We start from the raw sequence: 27,047 nt of genomic DNA, 5'->3' as shown, positions 1-27,047 counted from the left end.
AACCTATGTTCATTGGAACAGGTTTGCTGCATTAACAGTGGTAAACAGCTACTGAGTAACTGTTAGTTCTATTAAATTAGACTATTCATTTTATTAAATGAATGTAGTTTAACCTGAGTCACTCAGTAAAGAAGAAATTCTTGTGAGGAGTGAGCTGAACAGTGGGGGACAAAGCTGCAGGAATGGCACAACCATAACATTAAAAATCAACATGTGAATTAACAAAACTATTCCAACACAAACATTGCATCACATTTCATTCACCCACTCCTGAAAGGGGCAATTTGTGGAGTCACAGTGCAGAAAGAACTCAAGAAAACCCCTCCACAATCCACTTTGCTTGGAGGGAAGCTGAAGAGGTTTATTCCCTAATCCCCCTGGCCCTGCTGATCCCCAGCAGGGCTGACACTGATCCTGGGGAGATCAGCAGCTTAATCCCAGCTCAGCTTGGCTGCCCACAGCCCTGCACTGGCAGCCAAGGGGCAGAACTGGCAGCCAGAGCTCTTCCATCCCCTCTGGCATCCCTGGCTGCCTGTCAGTGCTGCTTTCCCCAGCCCTGGCTGCTGACAGGCAGCTGGAGCCACAGCAAGGGGGGTTCTGCAGGATGGGTGTTCCCTCAAAAGCTGGTGACAGCACCTGCAGGGACACAGGTGACAAGCAGATCCTTAATTTCCCCCTTCATCACTGCATAATTATTAATCTTCAAACCTCTTTCCCACCTCCAGACCACTAATTTTAAGCAGCAGAGATCACAATTTCCAGCACATCTTTGCTGCTGCAAAGGCTCTGGGTAATTTTTACAGAAACAGAGTTCAACCCTCAGCTGGCACAGACACAGCCCTGCTGTACTTGTCAGGGGTTTGCTGCATTCCAGCAGCTCAGCACCTCTCCCAGACATCAAACTTCAAGATATTACCTGGAAAACAACCTGTGTGTGATTTTGGGATGGGAACTTGGAGCCACATTGCCAAAGGCAGATGGAGCAGGAAACCCTCAGAGGGGCTGGTAGGAGAAATGCAGGGAAACAGACCCTGGGCAGACTTTGAACATTTTAAAAACTGTGATCCCTTCACAGGGATGTGCCCAGAATATCACCCAGCCTTTGGCACACCCTGCAGGGGTGTGGAACAGGCAGGGCATGCCCCAGATGGGGAAAGCAGCAGGAAGCATCAGGGGCATGTCCAGGTGTCATTTTTTGGCTTCAGAGGATTCCTTTGGATGATCCCCTCCATGACCTGCAGATCTCCAGCACAGCAGAGCCCAAGCAGCTTTTTGTGCAGTTAACCACCTGAGGCTCTCACTTCTCCATAGTTCTCCAGCTAAACTCACATGAAAACACCCAACACAAAGCTTAGAAACAAAAAAAGAGTCAAAAGGCTGTGTTCTGTGCTTCAGAGATATAAACTACACTCCAAAACCTGAAATATGACTTTTTGCCAAATCTTTAGGAGCAACACATTGCTCTGGAGGTTTAATTTGATTTATTCCTGGCTAGTCCAACCTAGGGGTGTGTGAAGAGCAACATCCAGCATGACCAGGATAATTCCAGTTTCCAGTTCCTGGGGAAGAATCCCAGCCCTAGAGTTGGATAAACACCCTCATCTCCCTTCATTACAGATTGATCCTGTTATTGATGCAGGACAAGGAAATCACATCTCACTGCTCCAAAGGAGCTGACACAATGGAGCCTCCAGATCCAAATTCAGAAGTGCCCTGCCTTGTCAGTTGTCCCATTACAAATCTTCTTTGGCAGGGGATAAGGGGAAAGGGCTATTTATAATTTAGCCATGCAATTTTAATTATGGGCTGAAATCAGCTGGGGTTAGAAATGAGGTTTGGCCGTGGTGCTGAGTGTGAGAGCAGCAGGGGCTTGACATTGAGGAGGCATTGGTTCAACTCATTAATAAATCAGGTAATTATTGGATTTTAAAATAAACACTTCTTTGTGAGGATAAACCTCGTTTAAAGAACATCTGAGATAGGTCAGGCGAGGTTTCACCTTTTCCACACCCATAAAAATTACTGGCATTTTGCTTTATGGTTAAGCAAAAACAAATCAGCTGGAAATCATTCCACACCTCATTTTTACACTGTCACTCGTGCAAAGGTCACACAAATCCTGCTGAAATCAAGGAAGAGATTTACTCCACTTGCCCACTGGGCACATAAAACTACCCACAGGGAGCCTCCCTTGCAGTGCAGGTGAATGCAGCCCCTCCCCTTGGGAATTCAGGACTTTAATCTCAATTTACATTCTCAAGACCTTCACATGAATCTCAATATGAATTTCAAACTAGTTGAAGATAGACCCTTCAAACCAGCAGGCAGCTCTGAGTAAGTGTGTTGGACATAAATAGGTTCTTTTAAGCAGAGGATACAGGAGCATTTTGTGTTATAGATTCTGAGCAATTTGAAGGCAGGATTAAAGCAATAATACAGGCCACAGATCGTTAATGCAAATGCTCAAGTTTGCAATTCTGGACACAGCCCTGGGCTCAGACATCAGTATTCACAAAAAGGACTTCACAAACAGAGCAGCATACTAATAAAAAAGGGGGAAAAAAGGAAAAAATATCACTCTGCAGAAGCACAGCTGCTCAATATAGATCATCTTTCCATTTGAATTTGTATCATCATCTTTCCAAGTCAAATTGACTAATACCAGGGTGCCTTATCCAAGGGCCATGTGGTCCTATCAAAGATCAATTTAAAGTGTGTTGGAAGAGATTGATTCATTTAACTCATGGACATCTGAAGCTTTAAGCTCTGCTCCCCTTGCCAAGGCATGGCTGCAGTCTCAGAGACACACAGACAACACCCAGTGGATGCAGATGAACTGAAATTAGCTTTTATTAACTCCCCTGGAAACAGAAGCCAGGGATAAATCACCCAGAGCCCATCTCATGGTGTCAGCCAGGCTAAAACTTCCCCCAGGTTTGCCTGCTGATAAATTCTGCAGTTCTGGTTTAGCCCCAGTGCTCACACCCGGCACAAAGCACAGAAAAGGGTTTTTTGGCTGTTCAGGTCCTGCTCAGCCCCAGCTCTGTGCAAATTTAATCACCTCCAGATTCCTCAGCCAGGTAGATTTGCTCACCTTGATGATTTACCTGCACCCTGGGTTATCATGAATCCCCCAGGAAAGCTTGTGGATCTCCAACCTGCAAAGCCAGGGAGCATTTGGGGCAGGCCAGTTTCTTTCTTGTTTATGTTCTGCAAAAAGGACAGAAAGCTGTGTTTGAAAATACATTTTCAGGAGATTTATAGCATGTCAGAAATTCTCTCAGCAGAGAGGTGCAGCAGCACAATCAGCAGTGCCAAGTGCTTGGGTCAGGTTAGAGCACCATAAAAATACCTCTGTCCCACTAAACTCATAAAAACCAGAGGTTTGAACAAAGAAATATGTTACAGATCCTTCATCTTCATAACCCACAGGGCCTGGGGGAGATTTGTCCTCCTTCTTTCACCTCTGGTGCCTCTTGTTCTCCACAGAGAGAAAACCCAAACCAGCCAAGGACAAAAAGAGGAATTCCCAGCCAGCCTTGATAGAAAATACCAAACCACAGATTGCATCTGGGTCCCTGAATCAAACAGCCCCAGGTAACCCTTATATAATAATTTTTACTCCCACTTGCTGGATTTTATGCTGAAATTAATGTCCTCTGCTAATGGATCTCTTCCTGATTTTCTTTAGGATGATTTGGGTTTTTTTCCCCAGAGTTTGTATTTTTTAAATTTTTCTCGGATATCAATCTCACAGCTCCTCTGGGCCAAGTTGGTCTTTCCTTTTCTGACCCCCATCTTTCAGAACTATTAAAACTCTTACAAATGTACTTTCAAAGTCTTAAAACATAATTTCAGATTATTTTTTATCCACTTTTGTAATGCAAAAATTCCTTCCAGAGGAAAATCTAATAATAAATGGGAAACAAAACATTAGAATTACTCAATACTCTCAGAGCAATGCTTTGGCTGAAAAGCTGATTTAAAACCCAAATTAGCTAATGTTTGATAATGAAATCAATAATATAATTATATCTTTCTGGCACTGCATTTAGCTGAAATTTTTCTTCTTACTTTGTTTATTTTTCCACTCCAATACCTTTTGCAAATTACTTATAATTAAGATAAAGCAGTGATTGCAGAAATACCACAGAACATGGTGATTCCATTAATTTGGGCAGCACATATCAGATTGTGGAGAAACTCATCTAAACAATCTGCACAATCCCCAAACTCTTAAATGATCCTTCTCAGGAATGTTTGCGGGGCAATGCATTCTGATTTAGTGAAATTTAGTATTTCTCCACCTTCTATTCAGATACCTGAACACACTGTGCGCACTTCTTATTTCATTTTTGGTAGAAAATTCAAATTTCTTTACATATAAATATATTTACAGTGGTTGATTGGAACAGCCTAAATTCCTCTGACATTTCACTTCTTGTCACAATAAAGATAAATTCACCCAAACAAATCCCATATTATTTATCCAGGTATGTTATATCTCTTCAGAATTCTGTATTTTAGCTTCTGTTAAAAGAAGTAAAAAAAAAGCCACCTTGGCAGAATTTAGAAAATAAAGAGATTGAAAAAAAAACAGAAATAAAGACAGATGTGAATATTATTTAATTTACACTATAAGATCCTGGGCACTTCTATTATGGCACTTAGAAAATTAAAAGTCCGTAAAATGTTTATTCAGCATAAATTCTGTGCTGCAGACTCTGATGGAGGTGCAATTCTATTAGCAGTTCATAACCTTAAATTAATGTTAGTGAGTGAGGATTTGGGGATTTTTCAGTGATCAACACTCAAAGGGTTTGAAACAAGCACAGAGGAATTGTTACATTTTAAGAGGATGATGGATTTAGAGGTCAGGTTCAATTTCCTGCTCAGTGAGAGGTTTCCTTGACAAGCTCAGAACTTTGGGGTTGGACTCCTAATGCCTCATAAAATCAAAAGTTTCTCTCTCCTCTTCATCTCTAGAAATGGAGGATGGACTAAAAGTGGAAGCTGCTGATAAGGAAGTTGAACAGAAATGTTTATTATGTTACAAATAACCCAAACTCTCCAGCAATGATGATCATTGCTAGAAATGTGATTTCCACCAAGCTGAAATGTCCCAAATTTTGACAAAAACCTCAACAACAGCAGCTGCAGGTTCACAATTTGCTATTTTAGAACCAGACTCAAATCTTGGTAAATGCATTCCCTGTTTCTCTCTGCTAGGATTCATTAATTTTGGGGGGAGGGGGAAATATTGTGGCTTGTAACATTATTATAAATCACACATTTTGCTCTCCCAGTCGTGCTCAGACAGAAGCAGAGCTTGCTAATTATGTGCCACAACAAAGATCATAATGAATGCTCTCATTAACTATTCCTTTCTGTTTGATGAACTAATAAGTAATTTCTTCCTCAGCCATTATAAAATCATTTGGCACAAAGACCCTTGATGTGCTCACAAGCCCCTCCAGGTAAGTTTTTATTCTGTATTTTTAATCACCCCTGGCTCATGATGGACTTTTCCTGACTCAGATATGTTTGCACCTTTTTCCATTGCCAGGGATGTTCTGCACCAGGAGCTGCAGCTGCAACTGGATTATTTGGATTTTGTGGGATTTTTGGGAATTCTCACTGCCCAGGGGGAGTCCCCTCTCTCCTGCTGGGTGAGGAGATGCCATGGTGGAAGTGAGGATGGGATTCTATGATTTTGAAGGGTTTTTCCAACCTCAGCAATCTGGGGATTGTCACTCTGAAATTCCCTGAAGGGAGGTTGGGGCCAGGTGGGATTGATCTCTTCTCCCAGGTAATGAGCAACAGAACAGGAGAAAACGGCTTCAAGTTGCACCAGGGAAGGGGTTTTTTTTGTATTTTAAAAAATGTCTTTACTGAAAGGGCTGCCCAGCCCTGGATTTGTCATCCCTGGGGGGAGTTTAAGCTCTGTGCATGTGGCATTTGGGGACATGGGGCAGTGGGAAGGGCTGGATTTGATGATCTCATGGGTCTCTTCCAATTTAAACCATCCTGTGCTTCCACCTCTCTGCAGCAGGGGATTTACCCACAGTGCAAAGATGGAGACGTTTCCTTCCCATTCTGCTTCCTTTTCATTTCAGACAGGAGCAAATGTGACAAATCCAGGTAGAAGAATCAGGATCTGCTTCATTCCAATGCCTCCTCTCCCTGCAAGAGCAAAGGGAGCCAGCATGAAATCAATTCCAGCTGCTATGCACAAGGGAAATCTGAAATACAAATGGGAATTTCTCCAGCTATTATAAACATTGGGTATTTTCTATGAGCAGTGTTGGCTTATCTGTGTTATTACCACAAAGCTTTTTGGAGTTCATGTGTGTAACAGCAGCCACAACAACTTGTTCCTTAAAAAAAAACACAAAAAAACCCCAACAGTGATGCAGAGCAGCTCAAACAGCAAAATTACAGATGAATCCACTCTGCTGCCCTAAGAGCCACTTGTGTGAGAGTCACTGGAGCCTGAGCAGGCTCAGAGCTGAGGGTAAGCAAGGCAGAAAATCCACAATAGGAGTGATGATTGTGTTTATTTGCACTTGGGGGGAGGGTGAGGTTGCCTGTCCTGCTGCAGGAATCAGAGATGCAAAGTGCTGCTGATATTTAAATAGGCTCCATCCCCATCCCCTGGATAAATGGAGCACCTGGGAGCAGCTCCTTGGCTCTCACAGGCACCAGGAACAGCAATCCTGCTTTGGGAAGAACTCCAGCAGAGCTTTGAGTGATGATGCCAGCCTAGATCTGTGATCCAGACCAGAAATCAGCCAAAAAATTATAATTTAGGGAGTTCTGACTCTGAACACACCCACCCTAGAGAAGCTTATCCAATGTAATGGGATTAAGTACTCACCACTTGTGTTTCTAGGAGTTCCACCCATAGCTTGCAGTGCTTGCTCAAGAGGGTTTTGGGGTTTAATGATGTGATGTTCATTAAATCAGTCACAATCTGAGCAATGCTCCCACCAGAGTCAGCACAGAGCCAAACAAATGGTGCCATTTAGCCTGAGAGGAGGAGGGAAAATGGGGAGATTGAGGTAGATTCATCATTTTAGCCATAATAAATCACAGAGGAAAGCTGAGTTGGAAGGGATCCTCAAGGATCATCGAGTCCAACTGCTGGCCCAAAAAAAAGGAAAAAACAAAAAAAGGAAAATGTTATTTGGGAAATGGTGAAGTGCCCCTTCCTAAATCAGGGGCACTGCAGATGGGACAAGGATAAAACACAGAAATACACATTTCATCAGCTCTCAGTCAACCCAAACAGGGTGTATTTGCAATAGGGTAAAAATGTATTTGTGTTTTGTACCAGAATTTTGTTCAATAAAAGTCAAATTTTCACCATGGGCTTGATACAAAAGTCACTGACAATGAGTCCATTGGCCTGCCTGGACTTTGGATGAGCTGGTCAGTAATGACAGTGATGAAGATGATGATGATGATGATGATGATGACATCATCAGATTGATGACATCACTCCATTGACTTTACTGGATTTTGGGATTTTTGACCAACAGCTGCAGAAATTCTTTCCCTGCAAACAACCCCAAGCCCAGAATTGAACACCCTTAGGTGACTGCAAGCCCCAAATGCAAAACCCCACATGGAATTTCTGGGCTTTGTTCCTTGCCTTTTAATAATTTAATGGTGCCCAAATTCCCCTTGGGCTCTTGACCCTTAGAGATATTTTTTATCACAAATCCCTTCCTTGTGTGGAGTTTGCAAAGGTCACAAATCCCACTCCCAGCTTTCCATGAAGCCAGATTTAAACCTCTAAGCACGAACCAAATGTTAAATCTGAAAAGGGTGTGAAATATCCTGAGCTAACTCATAAATATATAACACCACACAGTCAGAGGGTGGGAGTGCAGCCACGAGGGAATGGGGAACAGACCTGGTGATGTTATTTTAGCAATGTCCCAAAGAAAAATGCATTTGTTACAGCCAAGGAAAAAAAAAAAAAACCAACTTTACCAAATTAAAGCTGAATTCGCCAATATTTAAAAACAACCCACCAAATTAATTAAAATTTCAATCTAGAGTTTCCAGGCTGTGCTCCTCCTTAATTATACACACAAAAAAATACCAAAGGAGGTTGATAAAAGTAAAATATTCCTCACCTTCTCACTTCATCTTCCCCAGCCACAGGACAAACCCTGACTCCTCTTGGAAGTTGATTTTTAGTCCTGGCCATTCCAAATAACTCTTTTTTCTAGGATATTTGCAGCCTTGTCCAGCTTTTTGCTTCACATCCTTTGGTGATTTACTGAAATCAACTTGTAAATATAAATAAAATATTAAATATCTTTATATCATAAATAAAATGAATTCTAGAAATAATAAATAATAATTAAATAATAAATAAATAAATTTATACACTGAATATCAAGGGAATTCACAGGCAAACTTCAAGATCCATTAGTGACCATCTCATGGCCTGGAAGTTTTTTTGAGCTGGTTTAGTATCCTCAGCCTGGCTGAATATTTCTCCTCCTCACCAAGAAGAGCCAGGGACTGAAAGTGAAAAGAGATGTGCTTGTGAAGATGAAAATCTCCTTTACAAATTGAGTGTATTAAGCATCTGTGCTACTTGGCAGCCTGGTGCATCAATCCCAACATAAAATAGTGTTAACAGCTCTCCAAGCTTTTTATCTCTCCCAGCTCCTGCACTCTGGGTGAGTCACTTGGGCAAGAATTGGAGCTGGCCTTTCAGACAGGACAAAATAAACCCTAAAAATCCTAAATCAGACCAGCACCATGCCCAGGAAAGGCAATTTCCCTTTTTTATGCCATTTTGTTATTTGAGGAGTGTCTCTGGGCCTGGACATTTTGGGTCTGGTCATTGTTCCTGTCCCAGTGCTGGGGGATTTATTTATTTATTCTCTTCTCAGATTTGTGTCACTCTGGGTTGTTACAATCTCCTGGGGCTGAGCTGTGATCCCTCTGAATTTCTGGTATTTAGTTCAGGTGAAGGGAGGAGCTGGCAGAGCAAAGAACTCTGCTCCAGGACAATTCTGATTGGGCTAAAATACATTAGAGTTTAGATTTTTTGCACTTTATTAGCAACTATTTTTCTCTTTCAACTACAGCACCACAACTTTGCCCATTTTTTGGGAGCTCAAACCTAAGAGTGATGCACATATTGAATATACTGCAGTCATATATTCTTTTTTCAACAGATTCTACAAAATAATTAAAAATTGAAGTGCTGCTATTCCATTTTCTACAGCTTAAGTGAGCCACTTCAGAGGTGCCTTCAAACAAGAAAGTCAAAGGTCCAGCCTGATTGGTGAGGAAATAAAAGGTAAATAAAAGCAAGCATTTTCAATAGAAAAGCAGTTTTGATTCCTACTTTAAATTTGTTCTTTAAAATGATAACAGTTTAGATATACCAAAATTCTGCACTCTCTGTTTTGGAGCAAACTTGCTGCTGCACAAAGAACATTCCCAGGTGGATTGAGTGGATTTGGGTAGCACCAGGAGGAGGGCAGGACAAGGATGACAATGGAGCAATGAGCTTGACTTTGTTTTAACATCACATTGTTTGTTCTTCACCAGATCAGATTTTTAAATGCTTTTCATGATACAGATAAATGCTGGTGAGAATCACTGAGGCTCCACTGAAGCCAATTTAAAAAAAAAAAAAGAAAAAAAATCTGATTTTCTTGTTTAAGATGTAAATGCCCTGAATGAGTAGAACCCACCAAGGATCTTACTGGGGAAATTAGAGCAGCACCTCAGCTCTGAATTATTAACAAACAACATGCACTGGAATTATTCACCCAAACAAGTCATGTGTACATTAAGAAATATTCCCCACAACGAGGTTTAGATAGAAGGTGCTGTGATTAAATGGAGTTTAATTAACAGGCACAATTACCTAATCAAAAGGAAGTTCTTCCATTATTAGTCAGCACCTGCTGTAGAACAATTTTATTGTGAGCATCCACTGGATGCTGAGGAGCCACAGGGCCAAATTCTTTACTGAAACACTGATAATTGCTGAATTTACCTTCACAGAATGGTCGTGGTCTTTACAAATTTCAATTTTAAATGCTCTCATTCCACTGAAAAATAAGAGTCAGGTACAACATGTGTTGTTGGAATAGAGGAGTTGGTGATTAAAGAGAGTATTGGGAAAGTCCTGATCCCTAAAATTGGTTCAGGTAAATGAAATATATGAACTTACATTATTTGAATAACAGAATTCCAGGATGTTTTTAAATCCATTTCCTCTTGTCCAGTCACTCCAGGCCCTTGTGCTGTGCCATGGTCACAACTGGAAAAAAAGAAAATTAATAAATCAGGAAACTTCAATAACGTTTAGAAATAAACCCAATACTTTTCACAAAGGAATTATTAACTGCAACACATTTCTGTAGATCAATAAGCTGCTGCCACTCACTGAAGAATTTAATTTTGTATTAGAACCTTCATGTTCTGCAAATGAAAGCAGCCAGACAATCTCAGTGCTGCACCCCAACAAACTCCTCTGGACCAAATTCCAGCATCACAGACAAGGAGAACAAATTTTTCCAGACCATGGAAATATCTCCTGCTGGTTTGGCTTTTTTTAAGGTGAGGCTGAGACAGAATTCGGCCTGCCCTGGGCACAGAGCTGATATTTTGCTGTTTCTCTCACAGGGAGGGGGAGATCCCACATCCCCCTGGCTGAAATCAAGGAAAGCAGCTCCTGCTAGAAAGAACATCACCTCAAACATTTGTTCTACCTCTGCATTAAATTAAGAAAATGAACAAGTTCTCACCAAAACCAGCTCTCCACAAACCCCCAAGGATTGGCTCCAACTTTCCCTTGCTGAGGATCTGTTCCCATGGCCAAATCTCCTCCAAACCAGGTTTAAAATCTGGGCTTGCCTGAGCTCTGCACCACAGCTGAGTTATTTCTCTCCTTCTATCAGTCTCCCCAAATATTTGGTGGCTCTCAGTTATTTTACTGTTTCCTGTTTCTTACAATATTCTTTTGTTCTCTGCTTCACCATTAGGTCTCTTCAGCAATTTGTAGCCCTAAAATTCACTATATATTATATAGAAATGACCTTTCATTTTAGTGGGTACTCCCTGTTCCATTTACACTTCTACTTCCAGCTGCCTTAAGATCCTGAATTTTCCTCTTTTTATTGCTTGGGTGCCTCTATGGTGACTCCTGCGTGTCTCTATCACTCTTAAGAAAATAATAATCTGTTTTATAACCTTGCTTCAGCAAAGCTGTGTTTATTACAGCACAGTGAACCACAGGTATCCACAATTCCACAGGGAAAAGAAGTTTACCTGGTACAATCGTGCCTCCCTTTATTCTGATGCAAGTAAAAAATCAGAGTAAATCAAATAAATTTATTTTAGGCTGCACAACAGGAGATTTAAAGAAAAGAAGGTGCAGTGTGACCATTTCCAAATCAAAGTGGCAAAGAGGTTGAAGTCATGATCACAGTGCAATGAGATTTAGAGAACTCCCAAATTAAGGTTTTATTGATAGTAATGTTTTTATTCCTGCAGCACCAATGGCAGGGAATGGTCCCTCAGCACTCCCACAGGAGATGGGCAGCTGTGTTTTCCCCAGGAAAGCAACTGAATAACTTCATTTTTAGCATCACTAAAAACATATTTGATGATACATCTGAGTAACCACTCAAACATTTTGCAGCCCAACCTCTGATCATGGGGATTTCCAATTTCAAAAATGCAATCAAATGAAAAAAAGGACCCAAGAAATGAACTTTATACTTGAGGCAGAAACACATTCCTTTTACCACGGAATATAGGAGCTCCATACACTTTCTTTTTTTATTTTTTTTTTAATATCTCTCCTCCCCAAGTTCCAGATTTTTGGGATTAAACACATGACAGCTTTTGCTTGGATTTTACATCACTAGGAAAGATTTTCTAAGGCTGTGGAGAAAATGGAGATTAGTCCTGCCTTGCTCTACTTTTGTTCCAGACACATTTGGAGTGCACAGGGGAGGAGGGAGAGCTCCAAGGCAGTGCCAGGAAGGCTTAGCCCCATTTCACACCACTTAATCACAGATTACAAATAGCAGGGGACCAGAAATCAACTCCTTTTTCCCATTCCTAAACATTCTGGAGTTTGTTTTCCTCTGAGGAGGGAACAGCTAATTTAACATGCTTATTAAGACAAAGGGATGAGCTCTATCCTGTTTTTAATTGGGTTGTATCAAACCTAGATGGAAGGGATGTGTTTGTGGGTTTTCACTGCAGAGCAAATAATTTAATTTGCTGTTTCCATTCTGCTCATTATTAAATCCACTACAATTTAATACCTAAATTAATTAATACCTAAACAACCACGCAAAAAAAAAAAAAAAGTAAAAAGTCTATGAAGTTGAAGAATAAATAGCAGGGATGTGCATTCCACTAATGTTGGAATTCTTGTAGCATTAGCTGGTTTTCCATTGCAAGAGTTCTCAAACACAACATAGGGACCATAATGCACATTTCCAGCCACCTCCCAGCATCTCTCAGCAAAGTTTAAAACTTCTCAGAATCTGCTGCAAAATTACTTTTCACCTCCTGCTAATGCTGCACATCCAGATGTGCAAAATTCGAGGATTTCATGGCAAATAAATCCTGATTTTTTTTTTTCATCCCGATGGAATTAGGTTTGAACACAGGCAAGAATTCTTTGAATTCTGAAGCTCCTGGCCCTCAGTAAAATGCAGAATGCTGAAGAGAAGGAATTGGAACAATTCCTTATAGACAGAGAGAGAGGTTCAGGTCAAGGTAAAATTGCTGCCTCACAAAAGCTGCATTCACCAGGAGCAGAGCACGAGGAATTGCTGCTGGGAGATGAATGCATTCCCCTCATCAGATGATTAATAAAAAGATAATGACTCCTTCAAAAAAGGCAATGGTTTGATATTATTATTTTTGCCTCTGTCACACTGGAGCATGTGGGCAAAGAAAAAAAAATTCCTTACCAAGGCAGAACTCTAAATTCTTCTCCTGAATAAAAGTTCAAATACCATTAACTAACCCATTGTACAGATGAAAAAGGCCCAATTGAGACTAAGAATAAATACCTGGAATTCCCTCTCCTGCTCTTCATTTTGGAGACACATCACACTTGAGGCAAAGTAATGAGTTGCTTTTTTTGTACAGTTTAAATGCTCAAAGGGCTTTATGGATTTTATGATGCCATAATACAAAATTTGCAAATATGCAGAACATCTTTAGCATCAGGAAGAGATTTTAAATGCTGAGAATTAAGCTTAGTTCAGAAGTCCTAGGAACAAGTGCAACATCTTGTGAATGGCAATAGATAATTTATACAGCAGAATAAATGCAGATTTTGATAATTAATAACTTCCTAATTTGTTTTAGAAAAGATTAATGTCAAATAATCAATCATTTTGCTTTTTTTTTTGGAGGGATGTACACCTGTTTGGACTAGTCTGCCTGATCTGTTTTTAGCCCATAATGGATTTATTTGCATTGCTCATAAATAAAATAACACAGCCACATCTGCAGCAGATATTTTGTCACCAAGTTGTGACAGTGGCACTTCCAAAAACGTCTCCACCTCCTGCAAGCTTTACTGGAGTGCCACAGTGAAAGGTCAAAAATAGCAATAAATAATGATTCCAGGATCATCATAGCAGCCAAAGCACATCAATTTGGCATGGCAGAACCATAATTAATGGCATAATTACTCTGGTGAGCAGCAGGTGAGCACCCTTTGCTTCAGGTTGGGTTTTATAAACCAAAAGTTTCTCTGCTGTCCCCTCATAAGATTTGTCTCATTCCTTTGGGCAGAGCCAAGCTGAGACCTTGGATTGAAGATGCCAAATTTCATGGCACAGGATTTTAACTGTTATATTTCCAAATATTTGTAACCCTGTGTAACTCTGAACTCCATCCAGGGGCAGCTGCTGCTCTCCCATTTTGCTCAGACACAACAATTCCTCTCCAAGGGAATCAAGGACACCTCACTGCCTCAGACCCAGGGATGGGAACAAAAGTGAGTTGGGGAAGCAAACTTGGGGTAAATGACTTCATTACCTGGAGCTGTAATTGGGAGATTAACCCCCAGTGTGCAAATTAACCACATGGTAAACAATGGCTTTTCCATCTTATCCCAAATATATATATATATATATATATATATATATATACACACACACTCATTTTTTCCCCAGGATCTATCAAAACTCCCTTTACAGCCAGAGGAAATTTTCCCATAAATGCCAACTAAATTTTAAAAATTTTTCAAGTAGCAATTAGACTGAACCTAAATCACTTGGTAGTTTATCAGTTCTATCTAAAGTGGCCTCTCCAGATTTTTTTTTTTTTTTTTTTTTTTTTTAATGCAAAGGAATTGCTCTGTCCAGAACTTTGCTGTGGCTCTGAAAATTCACACAACAGATCCACAAGTGCTGGCTTTTAAAATTTTCTATCTTACCAGAAAGAAGATGAAGGTGGCATTAGCAGCACAATTAGCACTCAACTTGTTTCAAGCTGTTAATGCTCAGCTTATTTTTAAGTTCTTTTTATTCTCACCTCACCTGCAGCTACATAAATGAAATCCAGACAATTTCCACAACACAGACAGTGGAATGTGAGCTCTGCATTCAGCAGGCTTGGAGATAATTAAAAGCAACAAGAGACAGCTCTCAGCACTTTCAAGTTTAAGATCAGTTTGGGGAGGGATGCTGCTGATTTTAAAACACTGAACCATCAAACTCCAATTTAACTCCAATAATAAAATAATAAGTGGGGTCTGGGATGGGGAGCTCTGAGATGGAACTCAAAGCAGCAGTGACTTTGGAGATGGGATAAAATGGAATTGAGTCTATGGCTGTGCCATGGTTCACAAAACAAAATCATGGGCAGCTTTTTGTTGGAGTAAAAAAGAGGAGAAAGTGCCTTTTTCCCTCCCAATTAAATTATTGCCAGAAAATATTTCCTTGCTGACCAAGTGTGTCCTTCTAAAGGAATGAAAAGCTCTGTGCCAGTAACAAATGAGAATCCATACAGAATTTCTGATACATAACAAATTCTGTTAACCTGGAGGAGGAAGGATTTCTAATAGACAATCAGCATATTCATAAAGGAACTGGTGTTCTTTTGAAATAACCTTAAATGCCAACACATCTCAAAGCAGGAATGCTGTGTGTTGAAATAGAAAGTCTGTTTTGAGGAACTGATATTAATTGGGGGGTGTTATTTCTTCCTTTTAATTATGGGGTGGATTTTGGCCATGCAGAAATTGAACATTGGCTTAAACCTTACAGCTCCATAGTAATTCTTGTGAAAATTTATATTGCCCTGTACTGGAGGGCTTTAAATGAATGTCTTCATTACAGGAGTGGTTAATAGGATGGACATCAACAACAGCAAAATCAGCAGCACCAGGGTACAAAGCATCAATATGAAAAACAAGGATCATTCCATCTGTGTGATACATTCATCCCATTCCCACCAGAATGGAAATCTGGGACTGAATTAAAGATGAGGTTGGGAGAGTCAGAGAGTCCTGACAGATTCTGGAGCATTAACTCTTGCAATAAATGCAGCTGTCATGCCTGACAGCCATTTAACCAGGCAGAAATACCCAAATAAATTGGTGCCAGTGCTCCCCCTCTCCCACAGCCCAGGGCTGACCTTTGCAGAGCACCACAAATTCCCAGGAATATTCAAGAGTCACTTTTATGATGCTGGTACTGACACACCATCCCCAATAAAGATTTATGTCCTGCACAGCAGAAGCTGAATAAAGTTTACCTGGGAAAAGCTGAAGTGCCTGGAGGAGCACAGCAATAACATCCCACCTCCTGATGTTCCACTCATTAAAAGTATAATATAGATGATAATTACAAAAGAGGAATTTCTTTTGTACTCCTGTACTCATTTTAATTAGGGGCCATAACCCTCTTCCTGCTGTATTCACACCTCGTGGTTTTTTCTGTCACCAATATTAATTATTTCATTATAAAAAGAGCAGCCCAAGCTTTGAAGGCAATGAGGTGGAGATCCAAAGGTGGACTGTGGGGCAGGATCCACAAATCTTCAAAAGCTGAATAAACTCAACTGTAAAAACTGTGGCATCCAGCATGCACCCCTTGTTAGACCTGAAGGGGCATTTTAAAACTGAAAAAGGTGATGCAGGATAAGAGAAATGAGGGAAGAAAAATAAGGAAGCAGAATGGATTTTGGGTTTTAGCTGGAATGGGAGTGAGCCCAGAGAGGGGAGAAATGAGGAGGCTCTTGGGACCCCAGGCAGGGGCAGACACATGAACCCACAATCCTGGCCCTAAATCATCATTTTCATCATTTCCCTCCAGGCTCACAGAAAACAGCACTGCTTTGTAATTTAATGATTAATACCATTTCTGCATTATCCTTAAATAGGACACTTGGAGGAAGGAAATTCCAGTTAGGATGGGGATATTTTTTTTTTTCCTAGTGTTTATGTGTTCAACTGAGCAGGCAACACAGCAAAGTCACTTAGGATAACCCATCACTACTAGAAATCTGTAGGAACAAATCCTTTAACTGTGCCTACACAAATCCCACAGCTCACCCTTAATTATCTGACTGGCAGATGACCCAAACATGAAACTTCACAGGATTTGTGCACAGAAAGTTCATTGAAAAGTCATTTTTCTGTCTTTATCTGTTATTTATGAGCAGTTTCCAGCATTGGGAACCACAGTGTGGACAGTTTCACAGACCAGCCACCCAGTTGATTTAATGCACTCAAGAGTGCAAACAAACAAGCAGAATCCTGGTTTTGCAGATTTGAGTCTTTGAGTAATGTTTGTGGCTTGCTGAAATTCCTTTTTTTTCTTATATTGAAAATTGAATATGTCAGCTCAGCCATCACTTTAATTTGTTTTAAAAGATTTATTAGGGTTTGATGGTTTTCCTCTTGCTTGATTTTCATGTGTTTTCCTGATGAAATTAAAATCATTGGAGCTTCCACTAGAGAAGAACTTCATCAATGTGTCAGGAGGAGCACGATTTTAATGAAACACTTTGGGAAAGCTTCCCAAGGAAACATTTCTTAAACTTTTTGAGGAGGCACAAGGAGCTGGTGGGGCAGGAGAAAGGGAAAGCACTAACAAGTCACAGAGCTGGGCTTTACATTCTGTATTTACTGCAGAGCTGTAAATCTGAGTTCTGCTTCTGTTCAGCAGCAGGCACAGCTCTCCCCTGCTCCTTGTGCACATCCAGGCACTGTAAAATCTCAATATTAACCAGCTCTCCTGGCAGCATCCAGGACGTTGTTTTAACACTCACTGCAAGCCTGAAATATTCAGGCACCTGGAATAAAGCAGGTGATGAATAATAATTCATCATTCATGGTGTTGTTCAGTTTGTGTCTTTCTCAGATTTTTCCAGCTGTGGGAACTGGATGTCACCCAGCTGAGAGTGACAGAGGGTGACCTTGTTCTCCCTGTCCCACTGGCTGGGTATAAGATTTTCCATCCCAGCTGTTTTAGGATTAATTTTAGTGTGTCCCTCATCTTTTAACATGTCCTTTATGTTTTAGTTGCACTCACCATCATCATTCCACCCCTGGAATTCTCTCAGAGGAACTCTCCACCTTCAGCACTGTGGAGAATTAACAGAGTGCTCTGGAAAGTATCTGGGAATTAAATATTAAATTAAATATTGGGAAGTCAATTAAATCCTGGGAAGGATTTCTTCCCTGGGAGGGTGGGCAGCTCCTGGCACAGGTTCTCCAGAAAAGCTGTGGCTGCTCCATCCCTGGGAGTGTCCAAGGCCAGGCTGGGATGGAACAAGAGCTTTAAGATCCCTTCCAACCTTCAAAATCATCAAGTCCAGCCATGCTTCAAAATAGAATTTTCAAAAATCTAATTGAAGAGCAGCTAAAAATATCTATAAATTAAAGGTATTGTAATAAGCCCAGAAATCAAAGCTTGAAATCTTCTTTCATGAAACTTGACATAAAATACACCCCATTTATATATGTTTCAAAGTGTTTTACTTCCCTTTGGTGCTGAGCTGCAATAAAATATAACTCCACGTGCTCTCCAGGTAACTCAAGAAATATAATCTGTACCTGCAAAGGAATTCCACTTTGATTTAGAAAATTGTCTGCCCCTCACAAATTACACTCTGCCAGCAGAAACGTTTAAAAAATAAATTTGAAATATCCTTCCAGCCAGTTAAAATTACTTAAAGTGAACATTTGGGATAAACTGTGGGATAGAGGCTGGAAAACACAAGGGAGTCCCATCCAACATGGAAATGAGACACCATCACCAAAATTCAGGTGCTGTCAGGTCTGCATTCCTGAGCTTCCCTCAGATCCAGCCTAAATTAATATTCAGGAAGAGGGAAAAAGGAACTGAGTGAATACAAAGTGATGGGTACAGGGGAGGACAGTCTGAGTTCAATGTGAATTGCAGCAAAGCAGGAAAATGAATCATTTTTGCTGGAAAAGCAGCTGAAATTTTAGGATATTTAAATAGGGTGAAAAATAAACAGAAAACATTAGAATACATTAAATAAATCCCTGATTCTCTCCTGAAACCTGATGCTCAGGAACATCCCATGGGGCTGGTGCCTTTTGGAAAGAAGCAATAACAATCATTATTGACATGGAAAACTTCCTAAAGCAGCACTGTTTGCCTTGGGCACAAGGGAAATAAGAAATAAATAAAAACCCAGACTTACATCAGCAAAGGGATGATGGAATCCTGTTCTCCAGTCTCCTGATGTAAAAATTCAGGAAGAGTGTGAGGAACTGAAAGGGTACAAAGCAGGCAAGAGGATTTCTGCAAAAAATTTCATACAAGACTGAATTAGACACCTGGAATCCTCACCACAAGGAGAGCTTTACAAATCTATATTTTTTCATAAAGACAGTCAAAGTCACAATAATTTTGTTTTAATTAAAAATATTATATTAAAATTAATTTCTAACCAGTTAGGACCAGGTATTTTTAAGAGCCCAAATTATGTCATTTTGCTGAATACCTGCAATGGTTTGAAGGGAATTTGGTGTTTTCTTCATGCCAAAGCAGAGAGGGGATGGTCTGGAACCAAACTCTGCATCTCAAACCAGTTCTCTCTGCCAAAACCTCATCTCAGCAGCTCTTCAGCTGGGTTTGGTGGTTTGGAAGCTTCTGGGTGGATTTCCCATTCCAGGTTTGGTGCAGCTCCTTTCTGGAGCACCAGAAATTGATTCCCACTCATCTGAGGCCACCCTGGGGTGAGAATTAACAAAAACCAGGAGCTGCTGGAGAGAAAATTCAGTCCAAAATTCACATGGAGCAGCACTGGGAGCACAAGTCTCTGATTTAAAGTGCAGGTTTAAATTTAAAAGAGCAGGTTCAAAAGGAGCAGAACCAGAGGAACACAGAGAAGGAAAGAAAGAAAATCACTGGGAAAACAGAGTTTGAAAAAACCTTTAAACCCTCTGGGCCACTGCAGGGTTTGGCCCATCTCCTTTTCCAAAGGAGATTTCACTAATCTTAAATCAATCCTAAATCTTCATTTAAAGCATCAGCTGGCTCTAAGCTCAGCCTAAATAAATCCTGTGAGCAGCTGGAGCCACCAGCATGGTCCTGGCACACTCCTCCAATCTTTCCTTCCTCCCCTCCCAGTTCAATTCCCAGTTCTGTTCATCCCCACACAGGAGTTCGGTGCTGAGGTCTCCCTCAAAAAACAAAAAAAAGCTCATTTATCCATTCTGCCAATTTTTAAAAGTCTGAAAGTATTTAACATTTAAAAAAAATATTCTTAGCTGCAAATAAGATAAGGAAACACATGAATTTCATGTAAATACTGATCACTTTGTGATAAGGAGAAGATGGGAAAAGGCACATTATTTTTACAAAATTATTTTCTGTGTTCAGATCAATGTGCAATTGATTAATTTGGAGGCAAGGACTGAGATTTCTCTTATCTCTTATTGATGTGGTAGCTGCAATATTTCAAACTAACAGTCTAGACTTCCAATTCACATGAAAAAAAAAAGTGGATTTTTTAACCATCTCATGCATGCTACTGAGCATTTTTATTTCCATTTCTGGCTGGATATGAAAATTGGCAACTTGTCCTGTTCTGAGCTTCTCTAGTGGATGAAAGGATGATTCTTCCTCTCCAGCACAGCCAAACCCAAATGTGCAGGCTGGGATTTTGCCAGATGACAATGAACTCCCAGCTTGTGTTTAACAGAGCTCCCAGATTGATCATTAAATGATTTCTGAAAGGCAAAGGGAATGCTGTTGGGACCGACCTAAATAGGGAAGTGTCAGTGTTGATAAATTCTTCAGCAAAAGTCTAACAGGTGAAGGCTCAAATTTCAGCAATTCCCAGCCACAATAAATAATTGGGAACTGCTTTTTTGCAGTTTGTGCCCTGATCAGAGCAATTGCTGGAACAGCAGTTAAGGTGTGAACATATTTCATATTAATTTAGCTCCCTATCCCACACTCCTGCATCCTGCCAAAGCTGTGGTTTCTCTATTCCCTTGATCTTCAGCCCTAAAGATGCAGCAGCAGCTCTGACATGGATCAGAGTTTCTGGACTCCCACCTAAGCCAGCCAAAATCCAATAAGCAAAGCCCAGCCAGGAGCTGGGAGATGGAGACATTCTTGAATTTTGAGGTGAAATAACTTAGGGGAAGCTTGGTGTTATTTTACATATTCTGCATTTTTCTAGGTCACTTGTCCTGTCCACTGGCTCAGCACCCTGTAATGGCAACAACAATGAAAGGGAGGCATTAAAAATGAGTAGAAATAAAACATTTTTATGCTTTTCTTTTCCTATTAGGGAATAGTTTTCCCATGAAGTGTTTATTCCTTTTGCTGGACACAGAGTAGATATTTATCCCTGCCTCTAAAACATGGAAAGACCATTTACAAAACTTGTAGGGGCAGGACAAGGGGGAATGGTTTCAAACTGGCAGAGGGCAGGGATGTTGGGATGTTGGGATGGAATTCCCAGAGCAGCTGTGGCTGCCCCTGGATCCCTGGAAATGTCCAAGGCCAGGCTGGACATTGGGGTTGGAGCCCCTGGGACAGTGGGAGGTGTCCCTGCCATGGCAGGGGTGGAATGGGATGGGATTTAAGGTCCAACCCAAACCATCCTGGAATTCAGAGAATGAGAAATCCAAAATCACTGCAATCCCCAAACCTGAGCAAACACTTTTTGTTTGTTACATACAACAAATTCCTCACCTTCAAAAAGTCTAGAATCAAACTGAAGTAAACTTGAAAAGGAAAAAAAAAATTCAACTCTTCCATTTTAAAATATTTCCATGAAATCACTACTGATGGTTCATTTCTTGACATGGCACTCTTTCCTTTCAGCCAGCAGCAGAAGCAGCAAACTCCACTAGAAATAAATGGAAAATTTTATTGTAGGTTAACTAAACTGCATATGGAGAAATCAAAAGGAATTAACAATTAAAAAAAAAAAAAATAGTCCCTTTGTTCAGCAGACATGAGGAGCTGAAGAAGAGATTTTGGGGCACAGTGCTGGAGACTGGGGAAGGTTTCAGCAGAAAAACCATTTCCATCAAAACTCTCCCTTTGCCTGGGCTCTGGGCATGAGCATTAAAGCAGCATGGCAGTTCTCCAGAGAAACTTTCTGGGAAAATTAGGAGCTCCTTCCATCAATATTGGATTTTTTTTTTTTTCTCTCATATTCTAGCTTGGACTCAGTTCTGATAATTTTGCTCCAAACACTCTCAGCCCTCGATTCGGGCAGCTCGTGCCACGTGTACAGATGCCAAAAAAACCAGGAGAAAATCCTTTGCAATCCCCAAATGACAAAAACCAGTGGTGCAGGACAGCACTAAACACCAGCAGTTGGGCCTTGGCTCTGAATTCTCAAACAGGATCCAAAATTCAAAGAGGAATTTGGAACAAAACTCTGAAACTCAGACACCACCCTCGAAAAGCGCCGAGAGACACAGAGAAGGTTGTCAAGGTTTTTTTATTGTTATTTTTATGATTTCCCCCCCCCCCCCAAATTAAAGCTATTTTTTTTTTTTTCAGCAGAGTGTCAGCTGTGAACATGAAATCCATGGCATGAGGGATGGTTTGTTCAGGGCTGGGATTGCTCAAGAGCAGCTCAAAATGAGCCTCCCGTGGTGGCAAAGTCGGTGTCAGCTTGAATTACAGGTTACATAAATCCCAGTTACACAAGTTATAACCCTCCAGCTCCTGCCCTGAGTCATTTGCCCAAGTTTCTCTTTCTGTTTGCAAATCAGACTGGTTCATTTGATGCTTTTTTTTTTTTTTTTTTTTTTGCCCATTCTGCCATTTTCCCATTTTTTCCCTCTCTGTTTTCAGGAAGAAGCACTGACCAAACTCACCCCATCCTGCTTTTCCCTGTGGGAATTCTCCATGAATATTCCTTGTCTGGAGAAAGAAAATATCTAGAATAACATAGGGTAGGTTAATTGGGTCAAATAATTAATCTAACCCTCCTTATGTAACCATTTCTTCTAAAATCCAATCCCATTTTCTGGGAAAAAAAAAAAAATCCCTCATTAAACTACTGCTTAAATCTGTGTTCAATGTATATTTAAGTACAAGAGGGCAGGAGTTTTAGCAGAGCATCTCCACATAAGTTGGCCTAAATACTTCTAATATTGGCATTTTACTCAGTAATTAACATAATTTACACTATGGAGCTTATTTTCTTTCCAAAAAATCAATCCTCTGCTCTGATATGTTCCCGAGGAAAAGAAAAAGAATCAAAAAGAAAAACGATAAAATCTATTTCCAAAGACTTTTATAGAGTAAAGTCATTTAGTTGCTGGATGGATTTAGCTGCCTTGCTGTGAGGTCAAACCTGGGAGGCAGATAATGTCCTGATGGCTTTACAGTTCTTTTCTTTAAGCACTCTTCTCCTTATTTCACCATGAAAAGAGCATTTCATTTAACCACTCCCAGCCTCTAGGCATTGCAGGTTTGCTCTAAAGAGAAAAATTACATGTACAGTTCATAAAGATAACGTGCAAAATAGGAAAATGCAGGAAGCTGCTTAAAAATCTACACACAGAGAAATAATAGAATTTTTTAAAAGTGCAATCTGTTGAAATTCTCTGCAAAGCAAAGCATCACATCCCTCCCACACCTTCTCTCCAAGCCTCCATCATTCCTCTCACCTGCCTTGGTGACTCCTGTGCCCTTCCCAGGAGCAGGGATGGAGCTCTGGGCACAGCCAGGCTCCAGGAGTGACAAATGATGCTCTGGGCCTTGCTCTCCCTGGATTTTCCTGATTTAGCTTCGTGGAAAGGTCAATTTTTGTGTAAGACACCAGAATTTCATGGCAGATTCCTGTTTTAAACATCTCTTTGGCAGATGTTTTCACCTCAGTACATCAGAGCAGGGGAAGGAGTGAGAAATAACCTGCTCATCCCTGCAGGGTGACAAAGCTCATTTTTTGGGGACATTCAGCTCCCAAAGCATCCAAATTCCCAACCAGGAAACAAAACAAAACAAGTTTGGTTTTGTTTAATAATATTTTTTATACCAGCAAATGCAGCCATGCATTAGGGCAAAATATGATTGATTCATTAATTAATCAGAGCCCCTCAATCACAGCCAGTTTAAAAGAGGGGCTCCAAATTAATTAATTAACACATCACATTTTCCTCTAGCACATGGCTGCACTGGCCTGTAGGAAAAATATTATTATTTTCCAGCAGTGTGATCAGTCTGTCACCTGTAATAAACTGGAATTTGAAAGCCCCTGAGCTCAACAGGTGCACAAGGACAGGCTGGATCTGCATCAGGGAGATAACACACCTTGACTGCAGCAGGGCAAGGGTGAGTGCCCAGCACTGCACAGCACATTTGTGAGAGGGAAATAGAGCAGGACACTAATCCTCCAGAGTGCTGCTATTTTATTTGAGGAGATTTACTCCATGCTCTGTTTCACCCATGCAAAAAGAGTTGTTTGAATTCAAGATGTTTGTGCTCTACACTTCTTTTTTTTTTTTTTTTTTTTTTTTAATTTAGAATAAAAATAAAAGTTTTTTCTCTTTTTCCTGTGTATAATTGGCATGGCTGAAACACAAGGGGTTTTTTTGTGTGCAGTGTGTGACTATCAATGAGTTTTTGGGGTTAAATTCAGATACAGAGCATGCTCAGATTCCTCTGAAAACAGAGTGTTCACAAGAGCCCAGAAAGAATCTGTCTCCTTGTTGCTAAAAAATTGTATTTTATTGTTTAAGAGGCTCAGAATTTTGATGCAATGTTAACATTCTGTCCATTCTGGGCCTGAGGCAAAACCCTCTAAAATCAGGAGAAATTCCATTGATCCAATGGGTTTCTATCAAACCCTGCCTGAGCAATTTCAGGGTGAGATCTGAGCCCCACAGAAATGGGAAAAGTCTCATTGACTTCAAGGGAAGCAGAATTGCTCCTACAGCAGTTAAAGAACAAAAAAAACACTTTTTTTTTTGCTTATTGTGTGAGGAGAAATTCTCTGAATGACACCTCTGATCCATTTTTTACTTTCTATGATATTTTATATTAAGGACACAGGAAAACAAGAGAATTCCTGAGTGCATCTTAAAAGCATCAATTGCACTTTCAAAATATTTTTTCTCTAATTCCCCTGCTCTGTGTTTTTGAGGATAAGAGAACAGTGCTACCTTTAACCTGATTAGATTTGGGGTGATTTCCTTTTAGCAATGCCATTAGGCAGTGGCCTGTCCCCAGGAGATCACAGCCAGTGATGTACAATTCCTCTGTTGAACAAAATCAGAGTTCTTGCTTTGTTAGGATTTTTTTTTGGGGGGGGGATGTGTTTCAAAGAGCCAGATGTCAAAAAAATCCAATCTTAGGATTAACTCCAGTCACTGTCAGAGGTAAAATATGTTATTATGCTTGTACTGCATGTGTCTGTGAGTGATTTAAATGATGCCTTCCACAGACTGCTTAAACCAAATTTAAATCTCTATTTATAGTGTGTAATCAGCTGTCTGGCACCATCCTCCCTGTGGAGACATTCCCATTTTTTCTGGTGCCTCTATGGCTATTCCTGGAATGCCACCACCATCCACAGCACACTCCACCAGTGAAGCTACAGCCAAAGCAAATCTAATTTCTGCTCAGTACACACTGCAGAAATATTTAGCAAAATGCTCTTCAGAGACCATTTCCCACTGAAACACATCTGACACTTGAGAAAGCAAACAGAGCCAGGCAGGAAAAAGCCAAAAAACCCCCAAAATTATCCTTTTAGCCAACAGCTTCCTCAAAAGATGGACTGGGGAAAGGGATAATTGCTTCAAACTCACAGGGGGCAGGTTGGGATCAGTTTTGGGGAAGGAATTGTTCCCTGGGAGGGGCTGGGATGGGATTCCCAGAGCAGCTGTGGCTGCCCCTGGATCCCTGAGGTGTCCCAGGCCAGGCTGGACACTGGGATGGAGCAGCTGGGATGGTGGGAAGTGTCCCTGCCATTGCTGGGGTGGGATAATGGGATAATGGGATGGGATAATGGGATGGGATAATGGGATGGGATACTGGGATGGGATACTGGGATGATAGGATGATAGGATGATGGGATGATGGGATGATGGGATGATGGGATGGGATGGGATGATGGGATGGGATGATGGGATGATGGGATGGGATGATGGGATGATGGGATAATGGGATGGGATAATAGGATGGGATGGGATAATGGGATGGGATAATGGGATGGGATGGGATAATGGGATGGGATAATGGGATGGGATAATGGGATGGGATACTGGGATGGGATACTGGGATGGGATAATGGGATGGGATACTGGGATAATGGGATGGGATAATGGGATGGGATAATGGGATGAGATACTGGGATTTATGGTCCCTTCCAACCCAAACCTTTCCATGATTCTGTGTCCAAATCTTTGTGGTCTGTGTGGTCTAATGAGATTTTTATTTCAGCCTGCACCACCACTTTGCAGTTGTTCACCCAAACCTTGACACCACACAAAAACAACCATGGAAAGGCCCAGAAACTCCCTGAAAGCTTCAGAGCAGGAAAGGCACAGACCTGCTGCTCTTGGCTTGCTCTCACCTCCAGCACCTGAAGCTCCTCCAGGAATTTGCCAAATTTGTGGCTCCAGCTTGCCCAAAAACAGGACATTGCCAATAGTGAGAGCAGCCTGAATGTGCTGCCTCAGATTTTACCACCCAAATAAAAAAAAAAAAAAAACCAAAAACCCCAAAAACACCACACCAAGAACATCTTTGGAGACACTTCTCCCAATAACCCAACGTGCAGAATTGATAATATCACCACCAAGGACATTTTTCTACCTCATCCTGGGTACAAAATCATTTTCTGTTCTTCTGCTGCACTTCACAACATTTTAAACAGCAAACTACAGCCTTCAGAAAGTTAAAAAGCAAACCCCAACTTCCTTTCTCATTTGAATCCTGTTCTTACAGAGCAGGAGCAGATGTGCAAATGTTTGTTTACTCAGTTCTTGATAGTAGGCATTTGCCAGCAGATGCATGAAATTAATTTTTGCCCTAGTATTAAAAATCATTTCCTCCATTTAAATGTCTCCTTGATAAAGAAACAGGATCATGAAGTGATTCAGTTGATGAAGCAGCACAAATAGAAACAATAGTTCCTATTTTAGGAGTGCTATTTCTATTTGCTTAGATTGCACAGGGTGTCTTGCAGGAAAACAAATAATTATTTTTCAAGTCTCCCATCCAAACATTTTCCTTTGGAACGTGCTCCCAAGAGCACCATAGGAAAATGTGGATTTTTAACTGCAAGGAAAGGAATTTGGGTGTCAGGTTTGACAGAGTGAAAGGAGAAGGTGGATTTCATACCTTTGTTCTCCCCTCATTTTTCACTTTTGGGGAGCACTGGGAAGTTGCAAAAGAACATTTTATTCCCAGAGTACTTTTATTTTAGGATGTGTCCACAGGAAACTTTTGTGGGCTGATGGAGAGAAAATGAGGGGAGCTTGTCCTGGAACCAATTCCCCTCCTGGGCTCCTGGTTCTTTTGCAATTTCCATGTCTGCAATGGGATTTTAGAGAATTA

General features: G+C 40.7%; 1 long non-coding RNA gene across 1 annotated transcript in view; it reads right to left on the bottom strand.

Moving 5' to 3' along the window:
- Positions 1-21,274: 21,274 nt before the first annotated feature.
- Positions 21,275-27,047, bottom strand: part of LOC306806513 — a 67,691-nt gene continuing 61,918 nt past the window's right edge. The window contains exon 4 of the long non-coding RNA XR_013775487.1: positions 21,275-21,369. This is a non-coding gene — a long non-coding RNA (uncharacterized lncRNA). The remainder of the gene's footprint in view (positions 21,370-27,047) is intronic.

This window comes from Erithacus rubecula (genome assembly GCF_903797595.1).
Source record: "Erithacus rubecula genome assembly, chromosome: 11".
Lineage (NCBI taxonomy): Eukaryota > Metazoa > Chordata > Aves > Passeriformes > Muscicapidae > Erithacus > Erithacus rubecula.
This window is presented reverse-complemented; position numbering and strand designations above follow the sequence as displayed.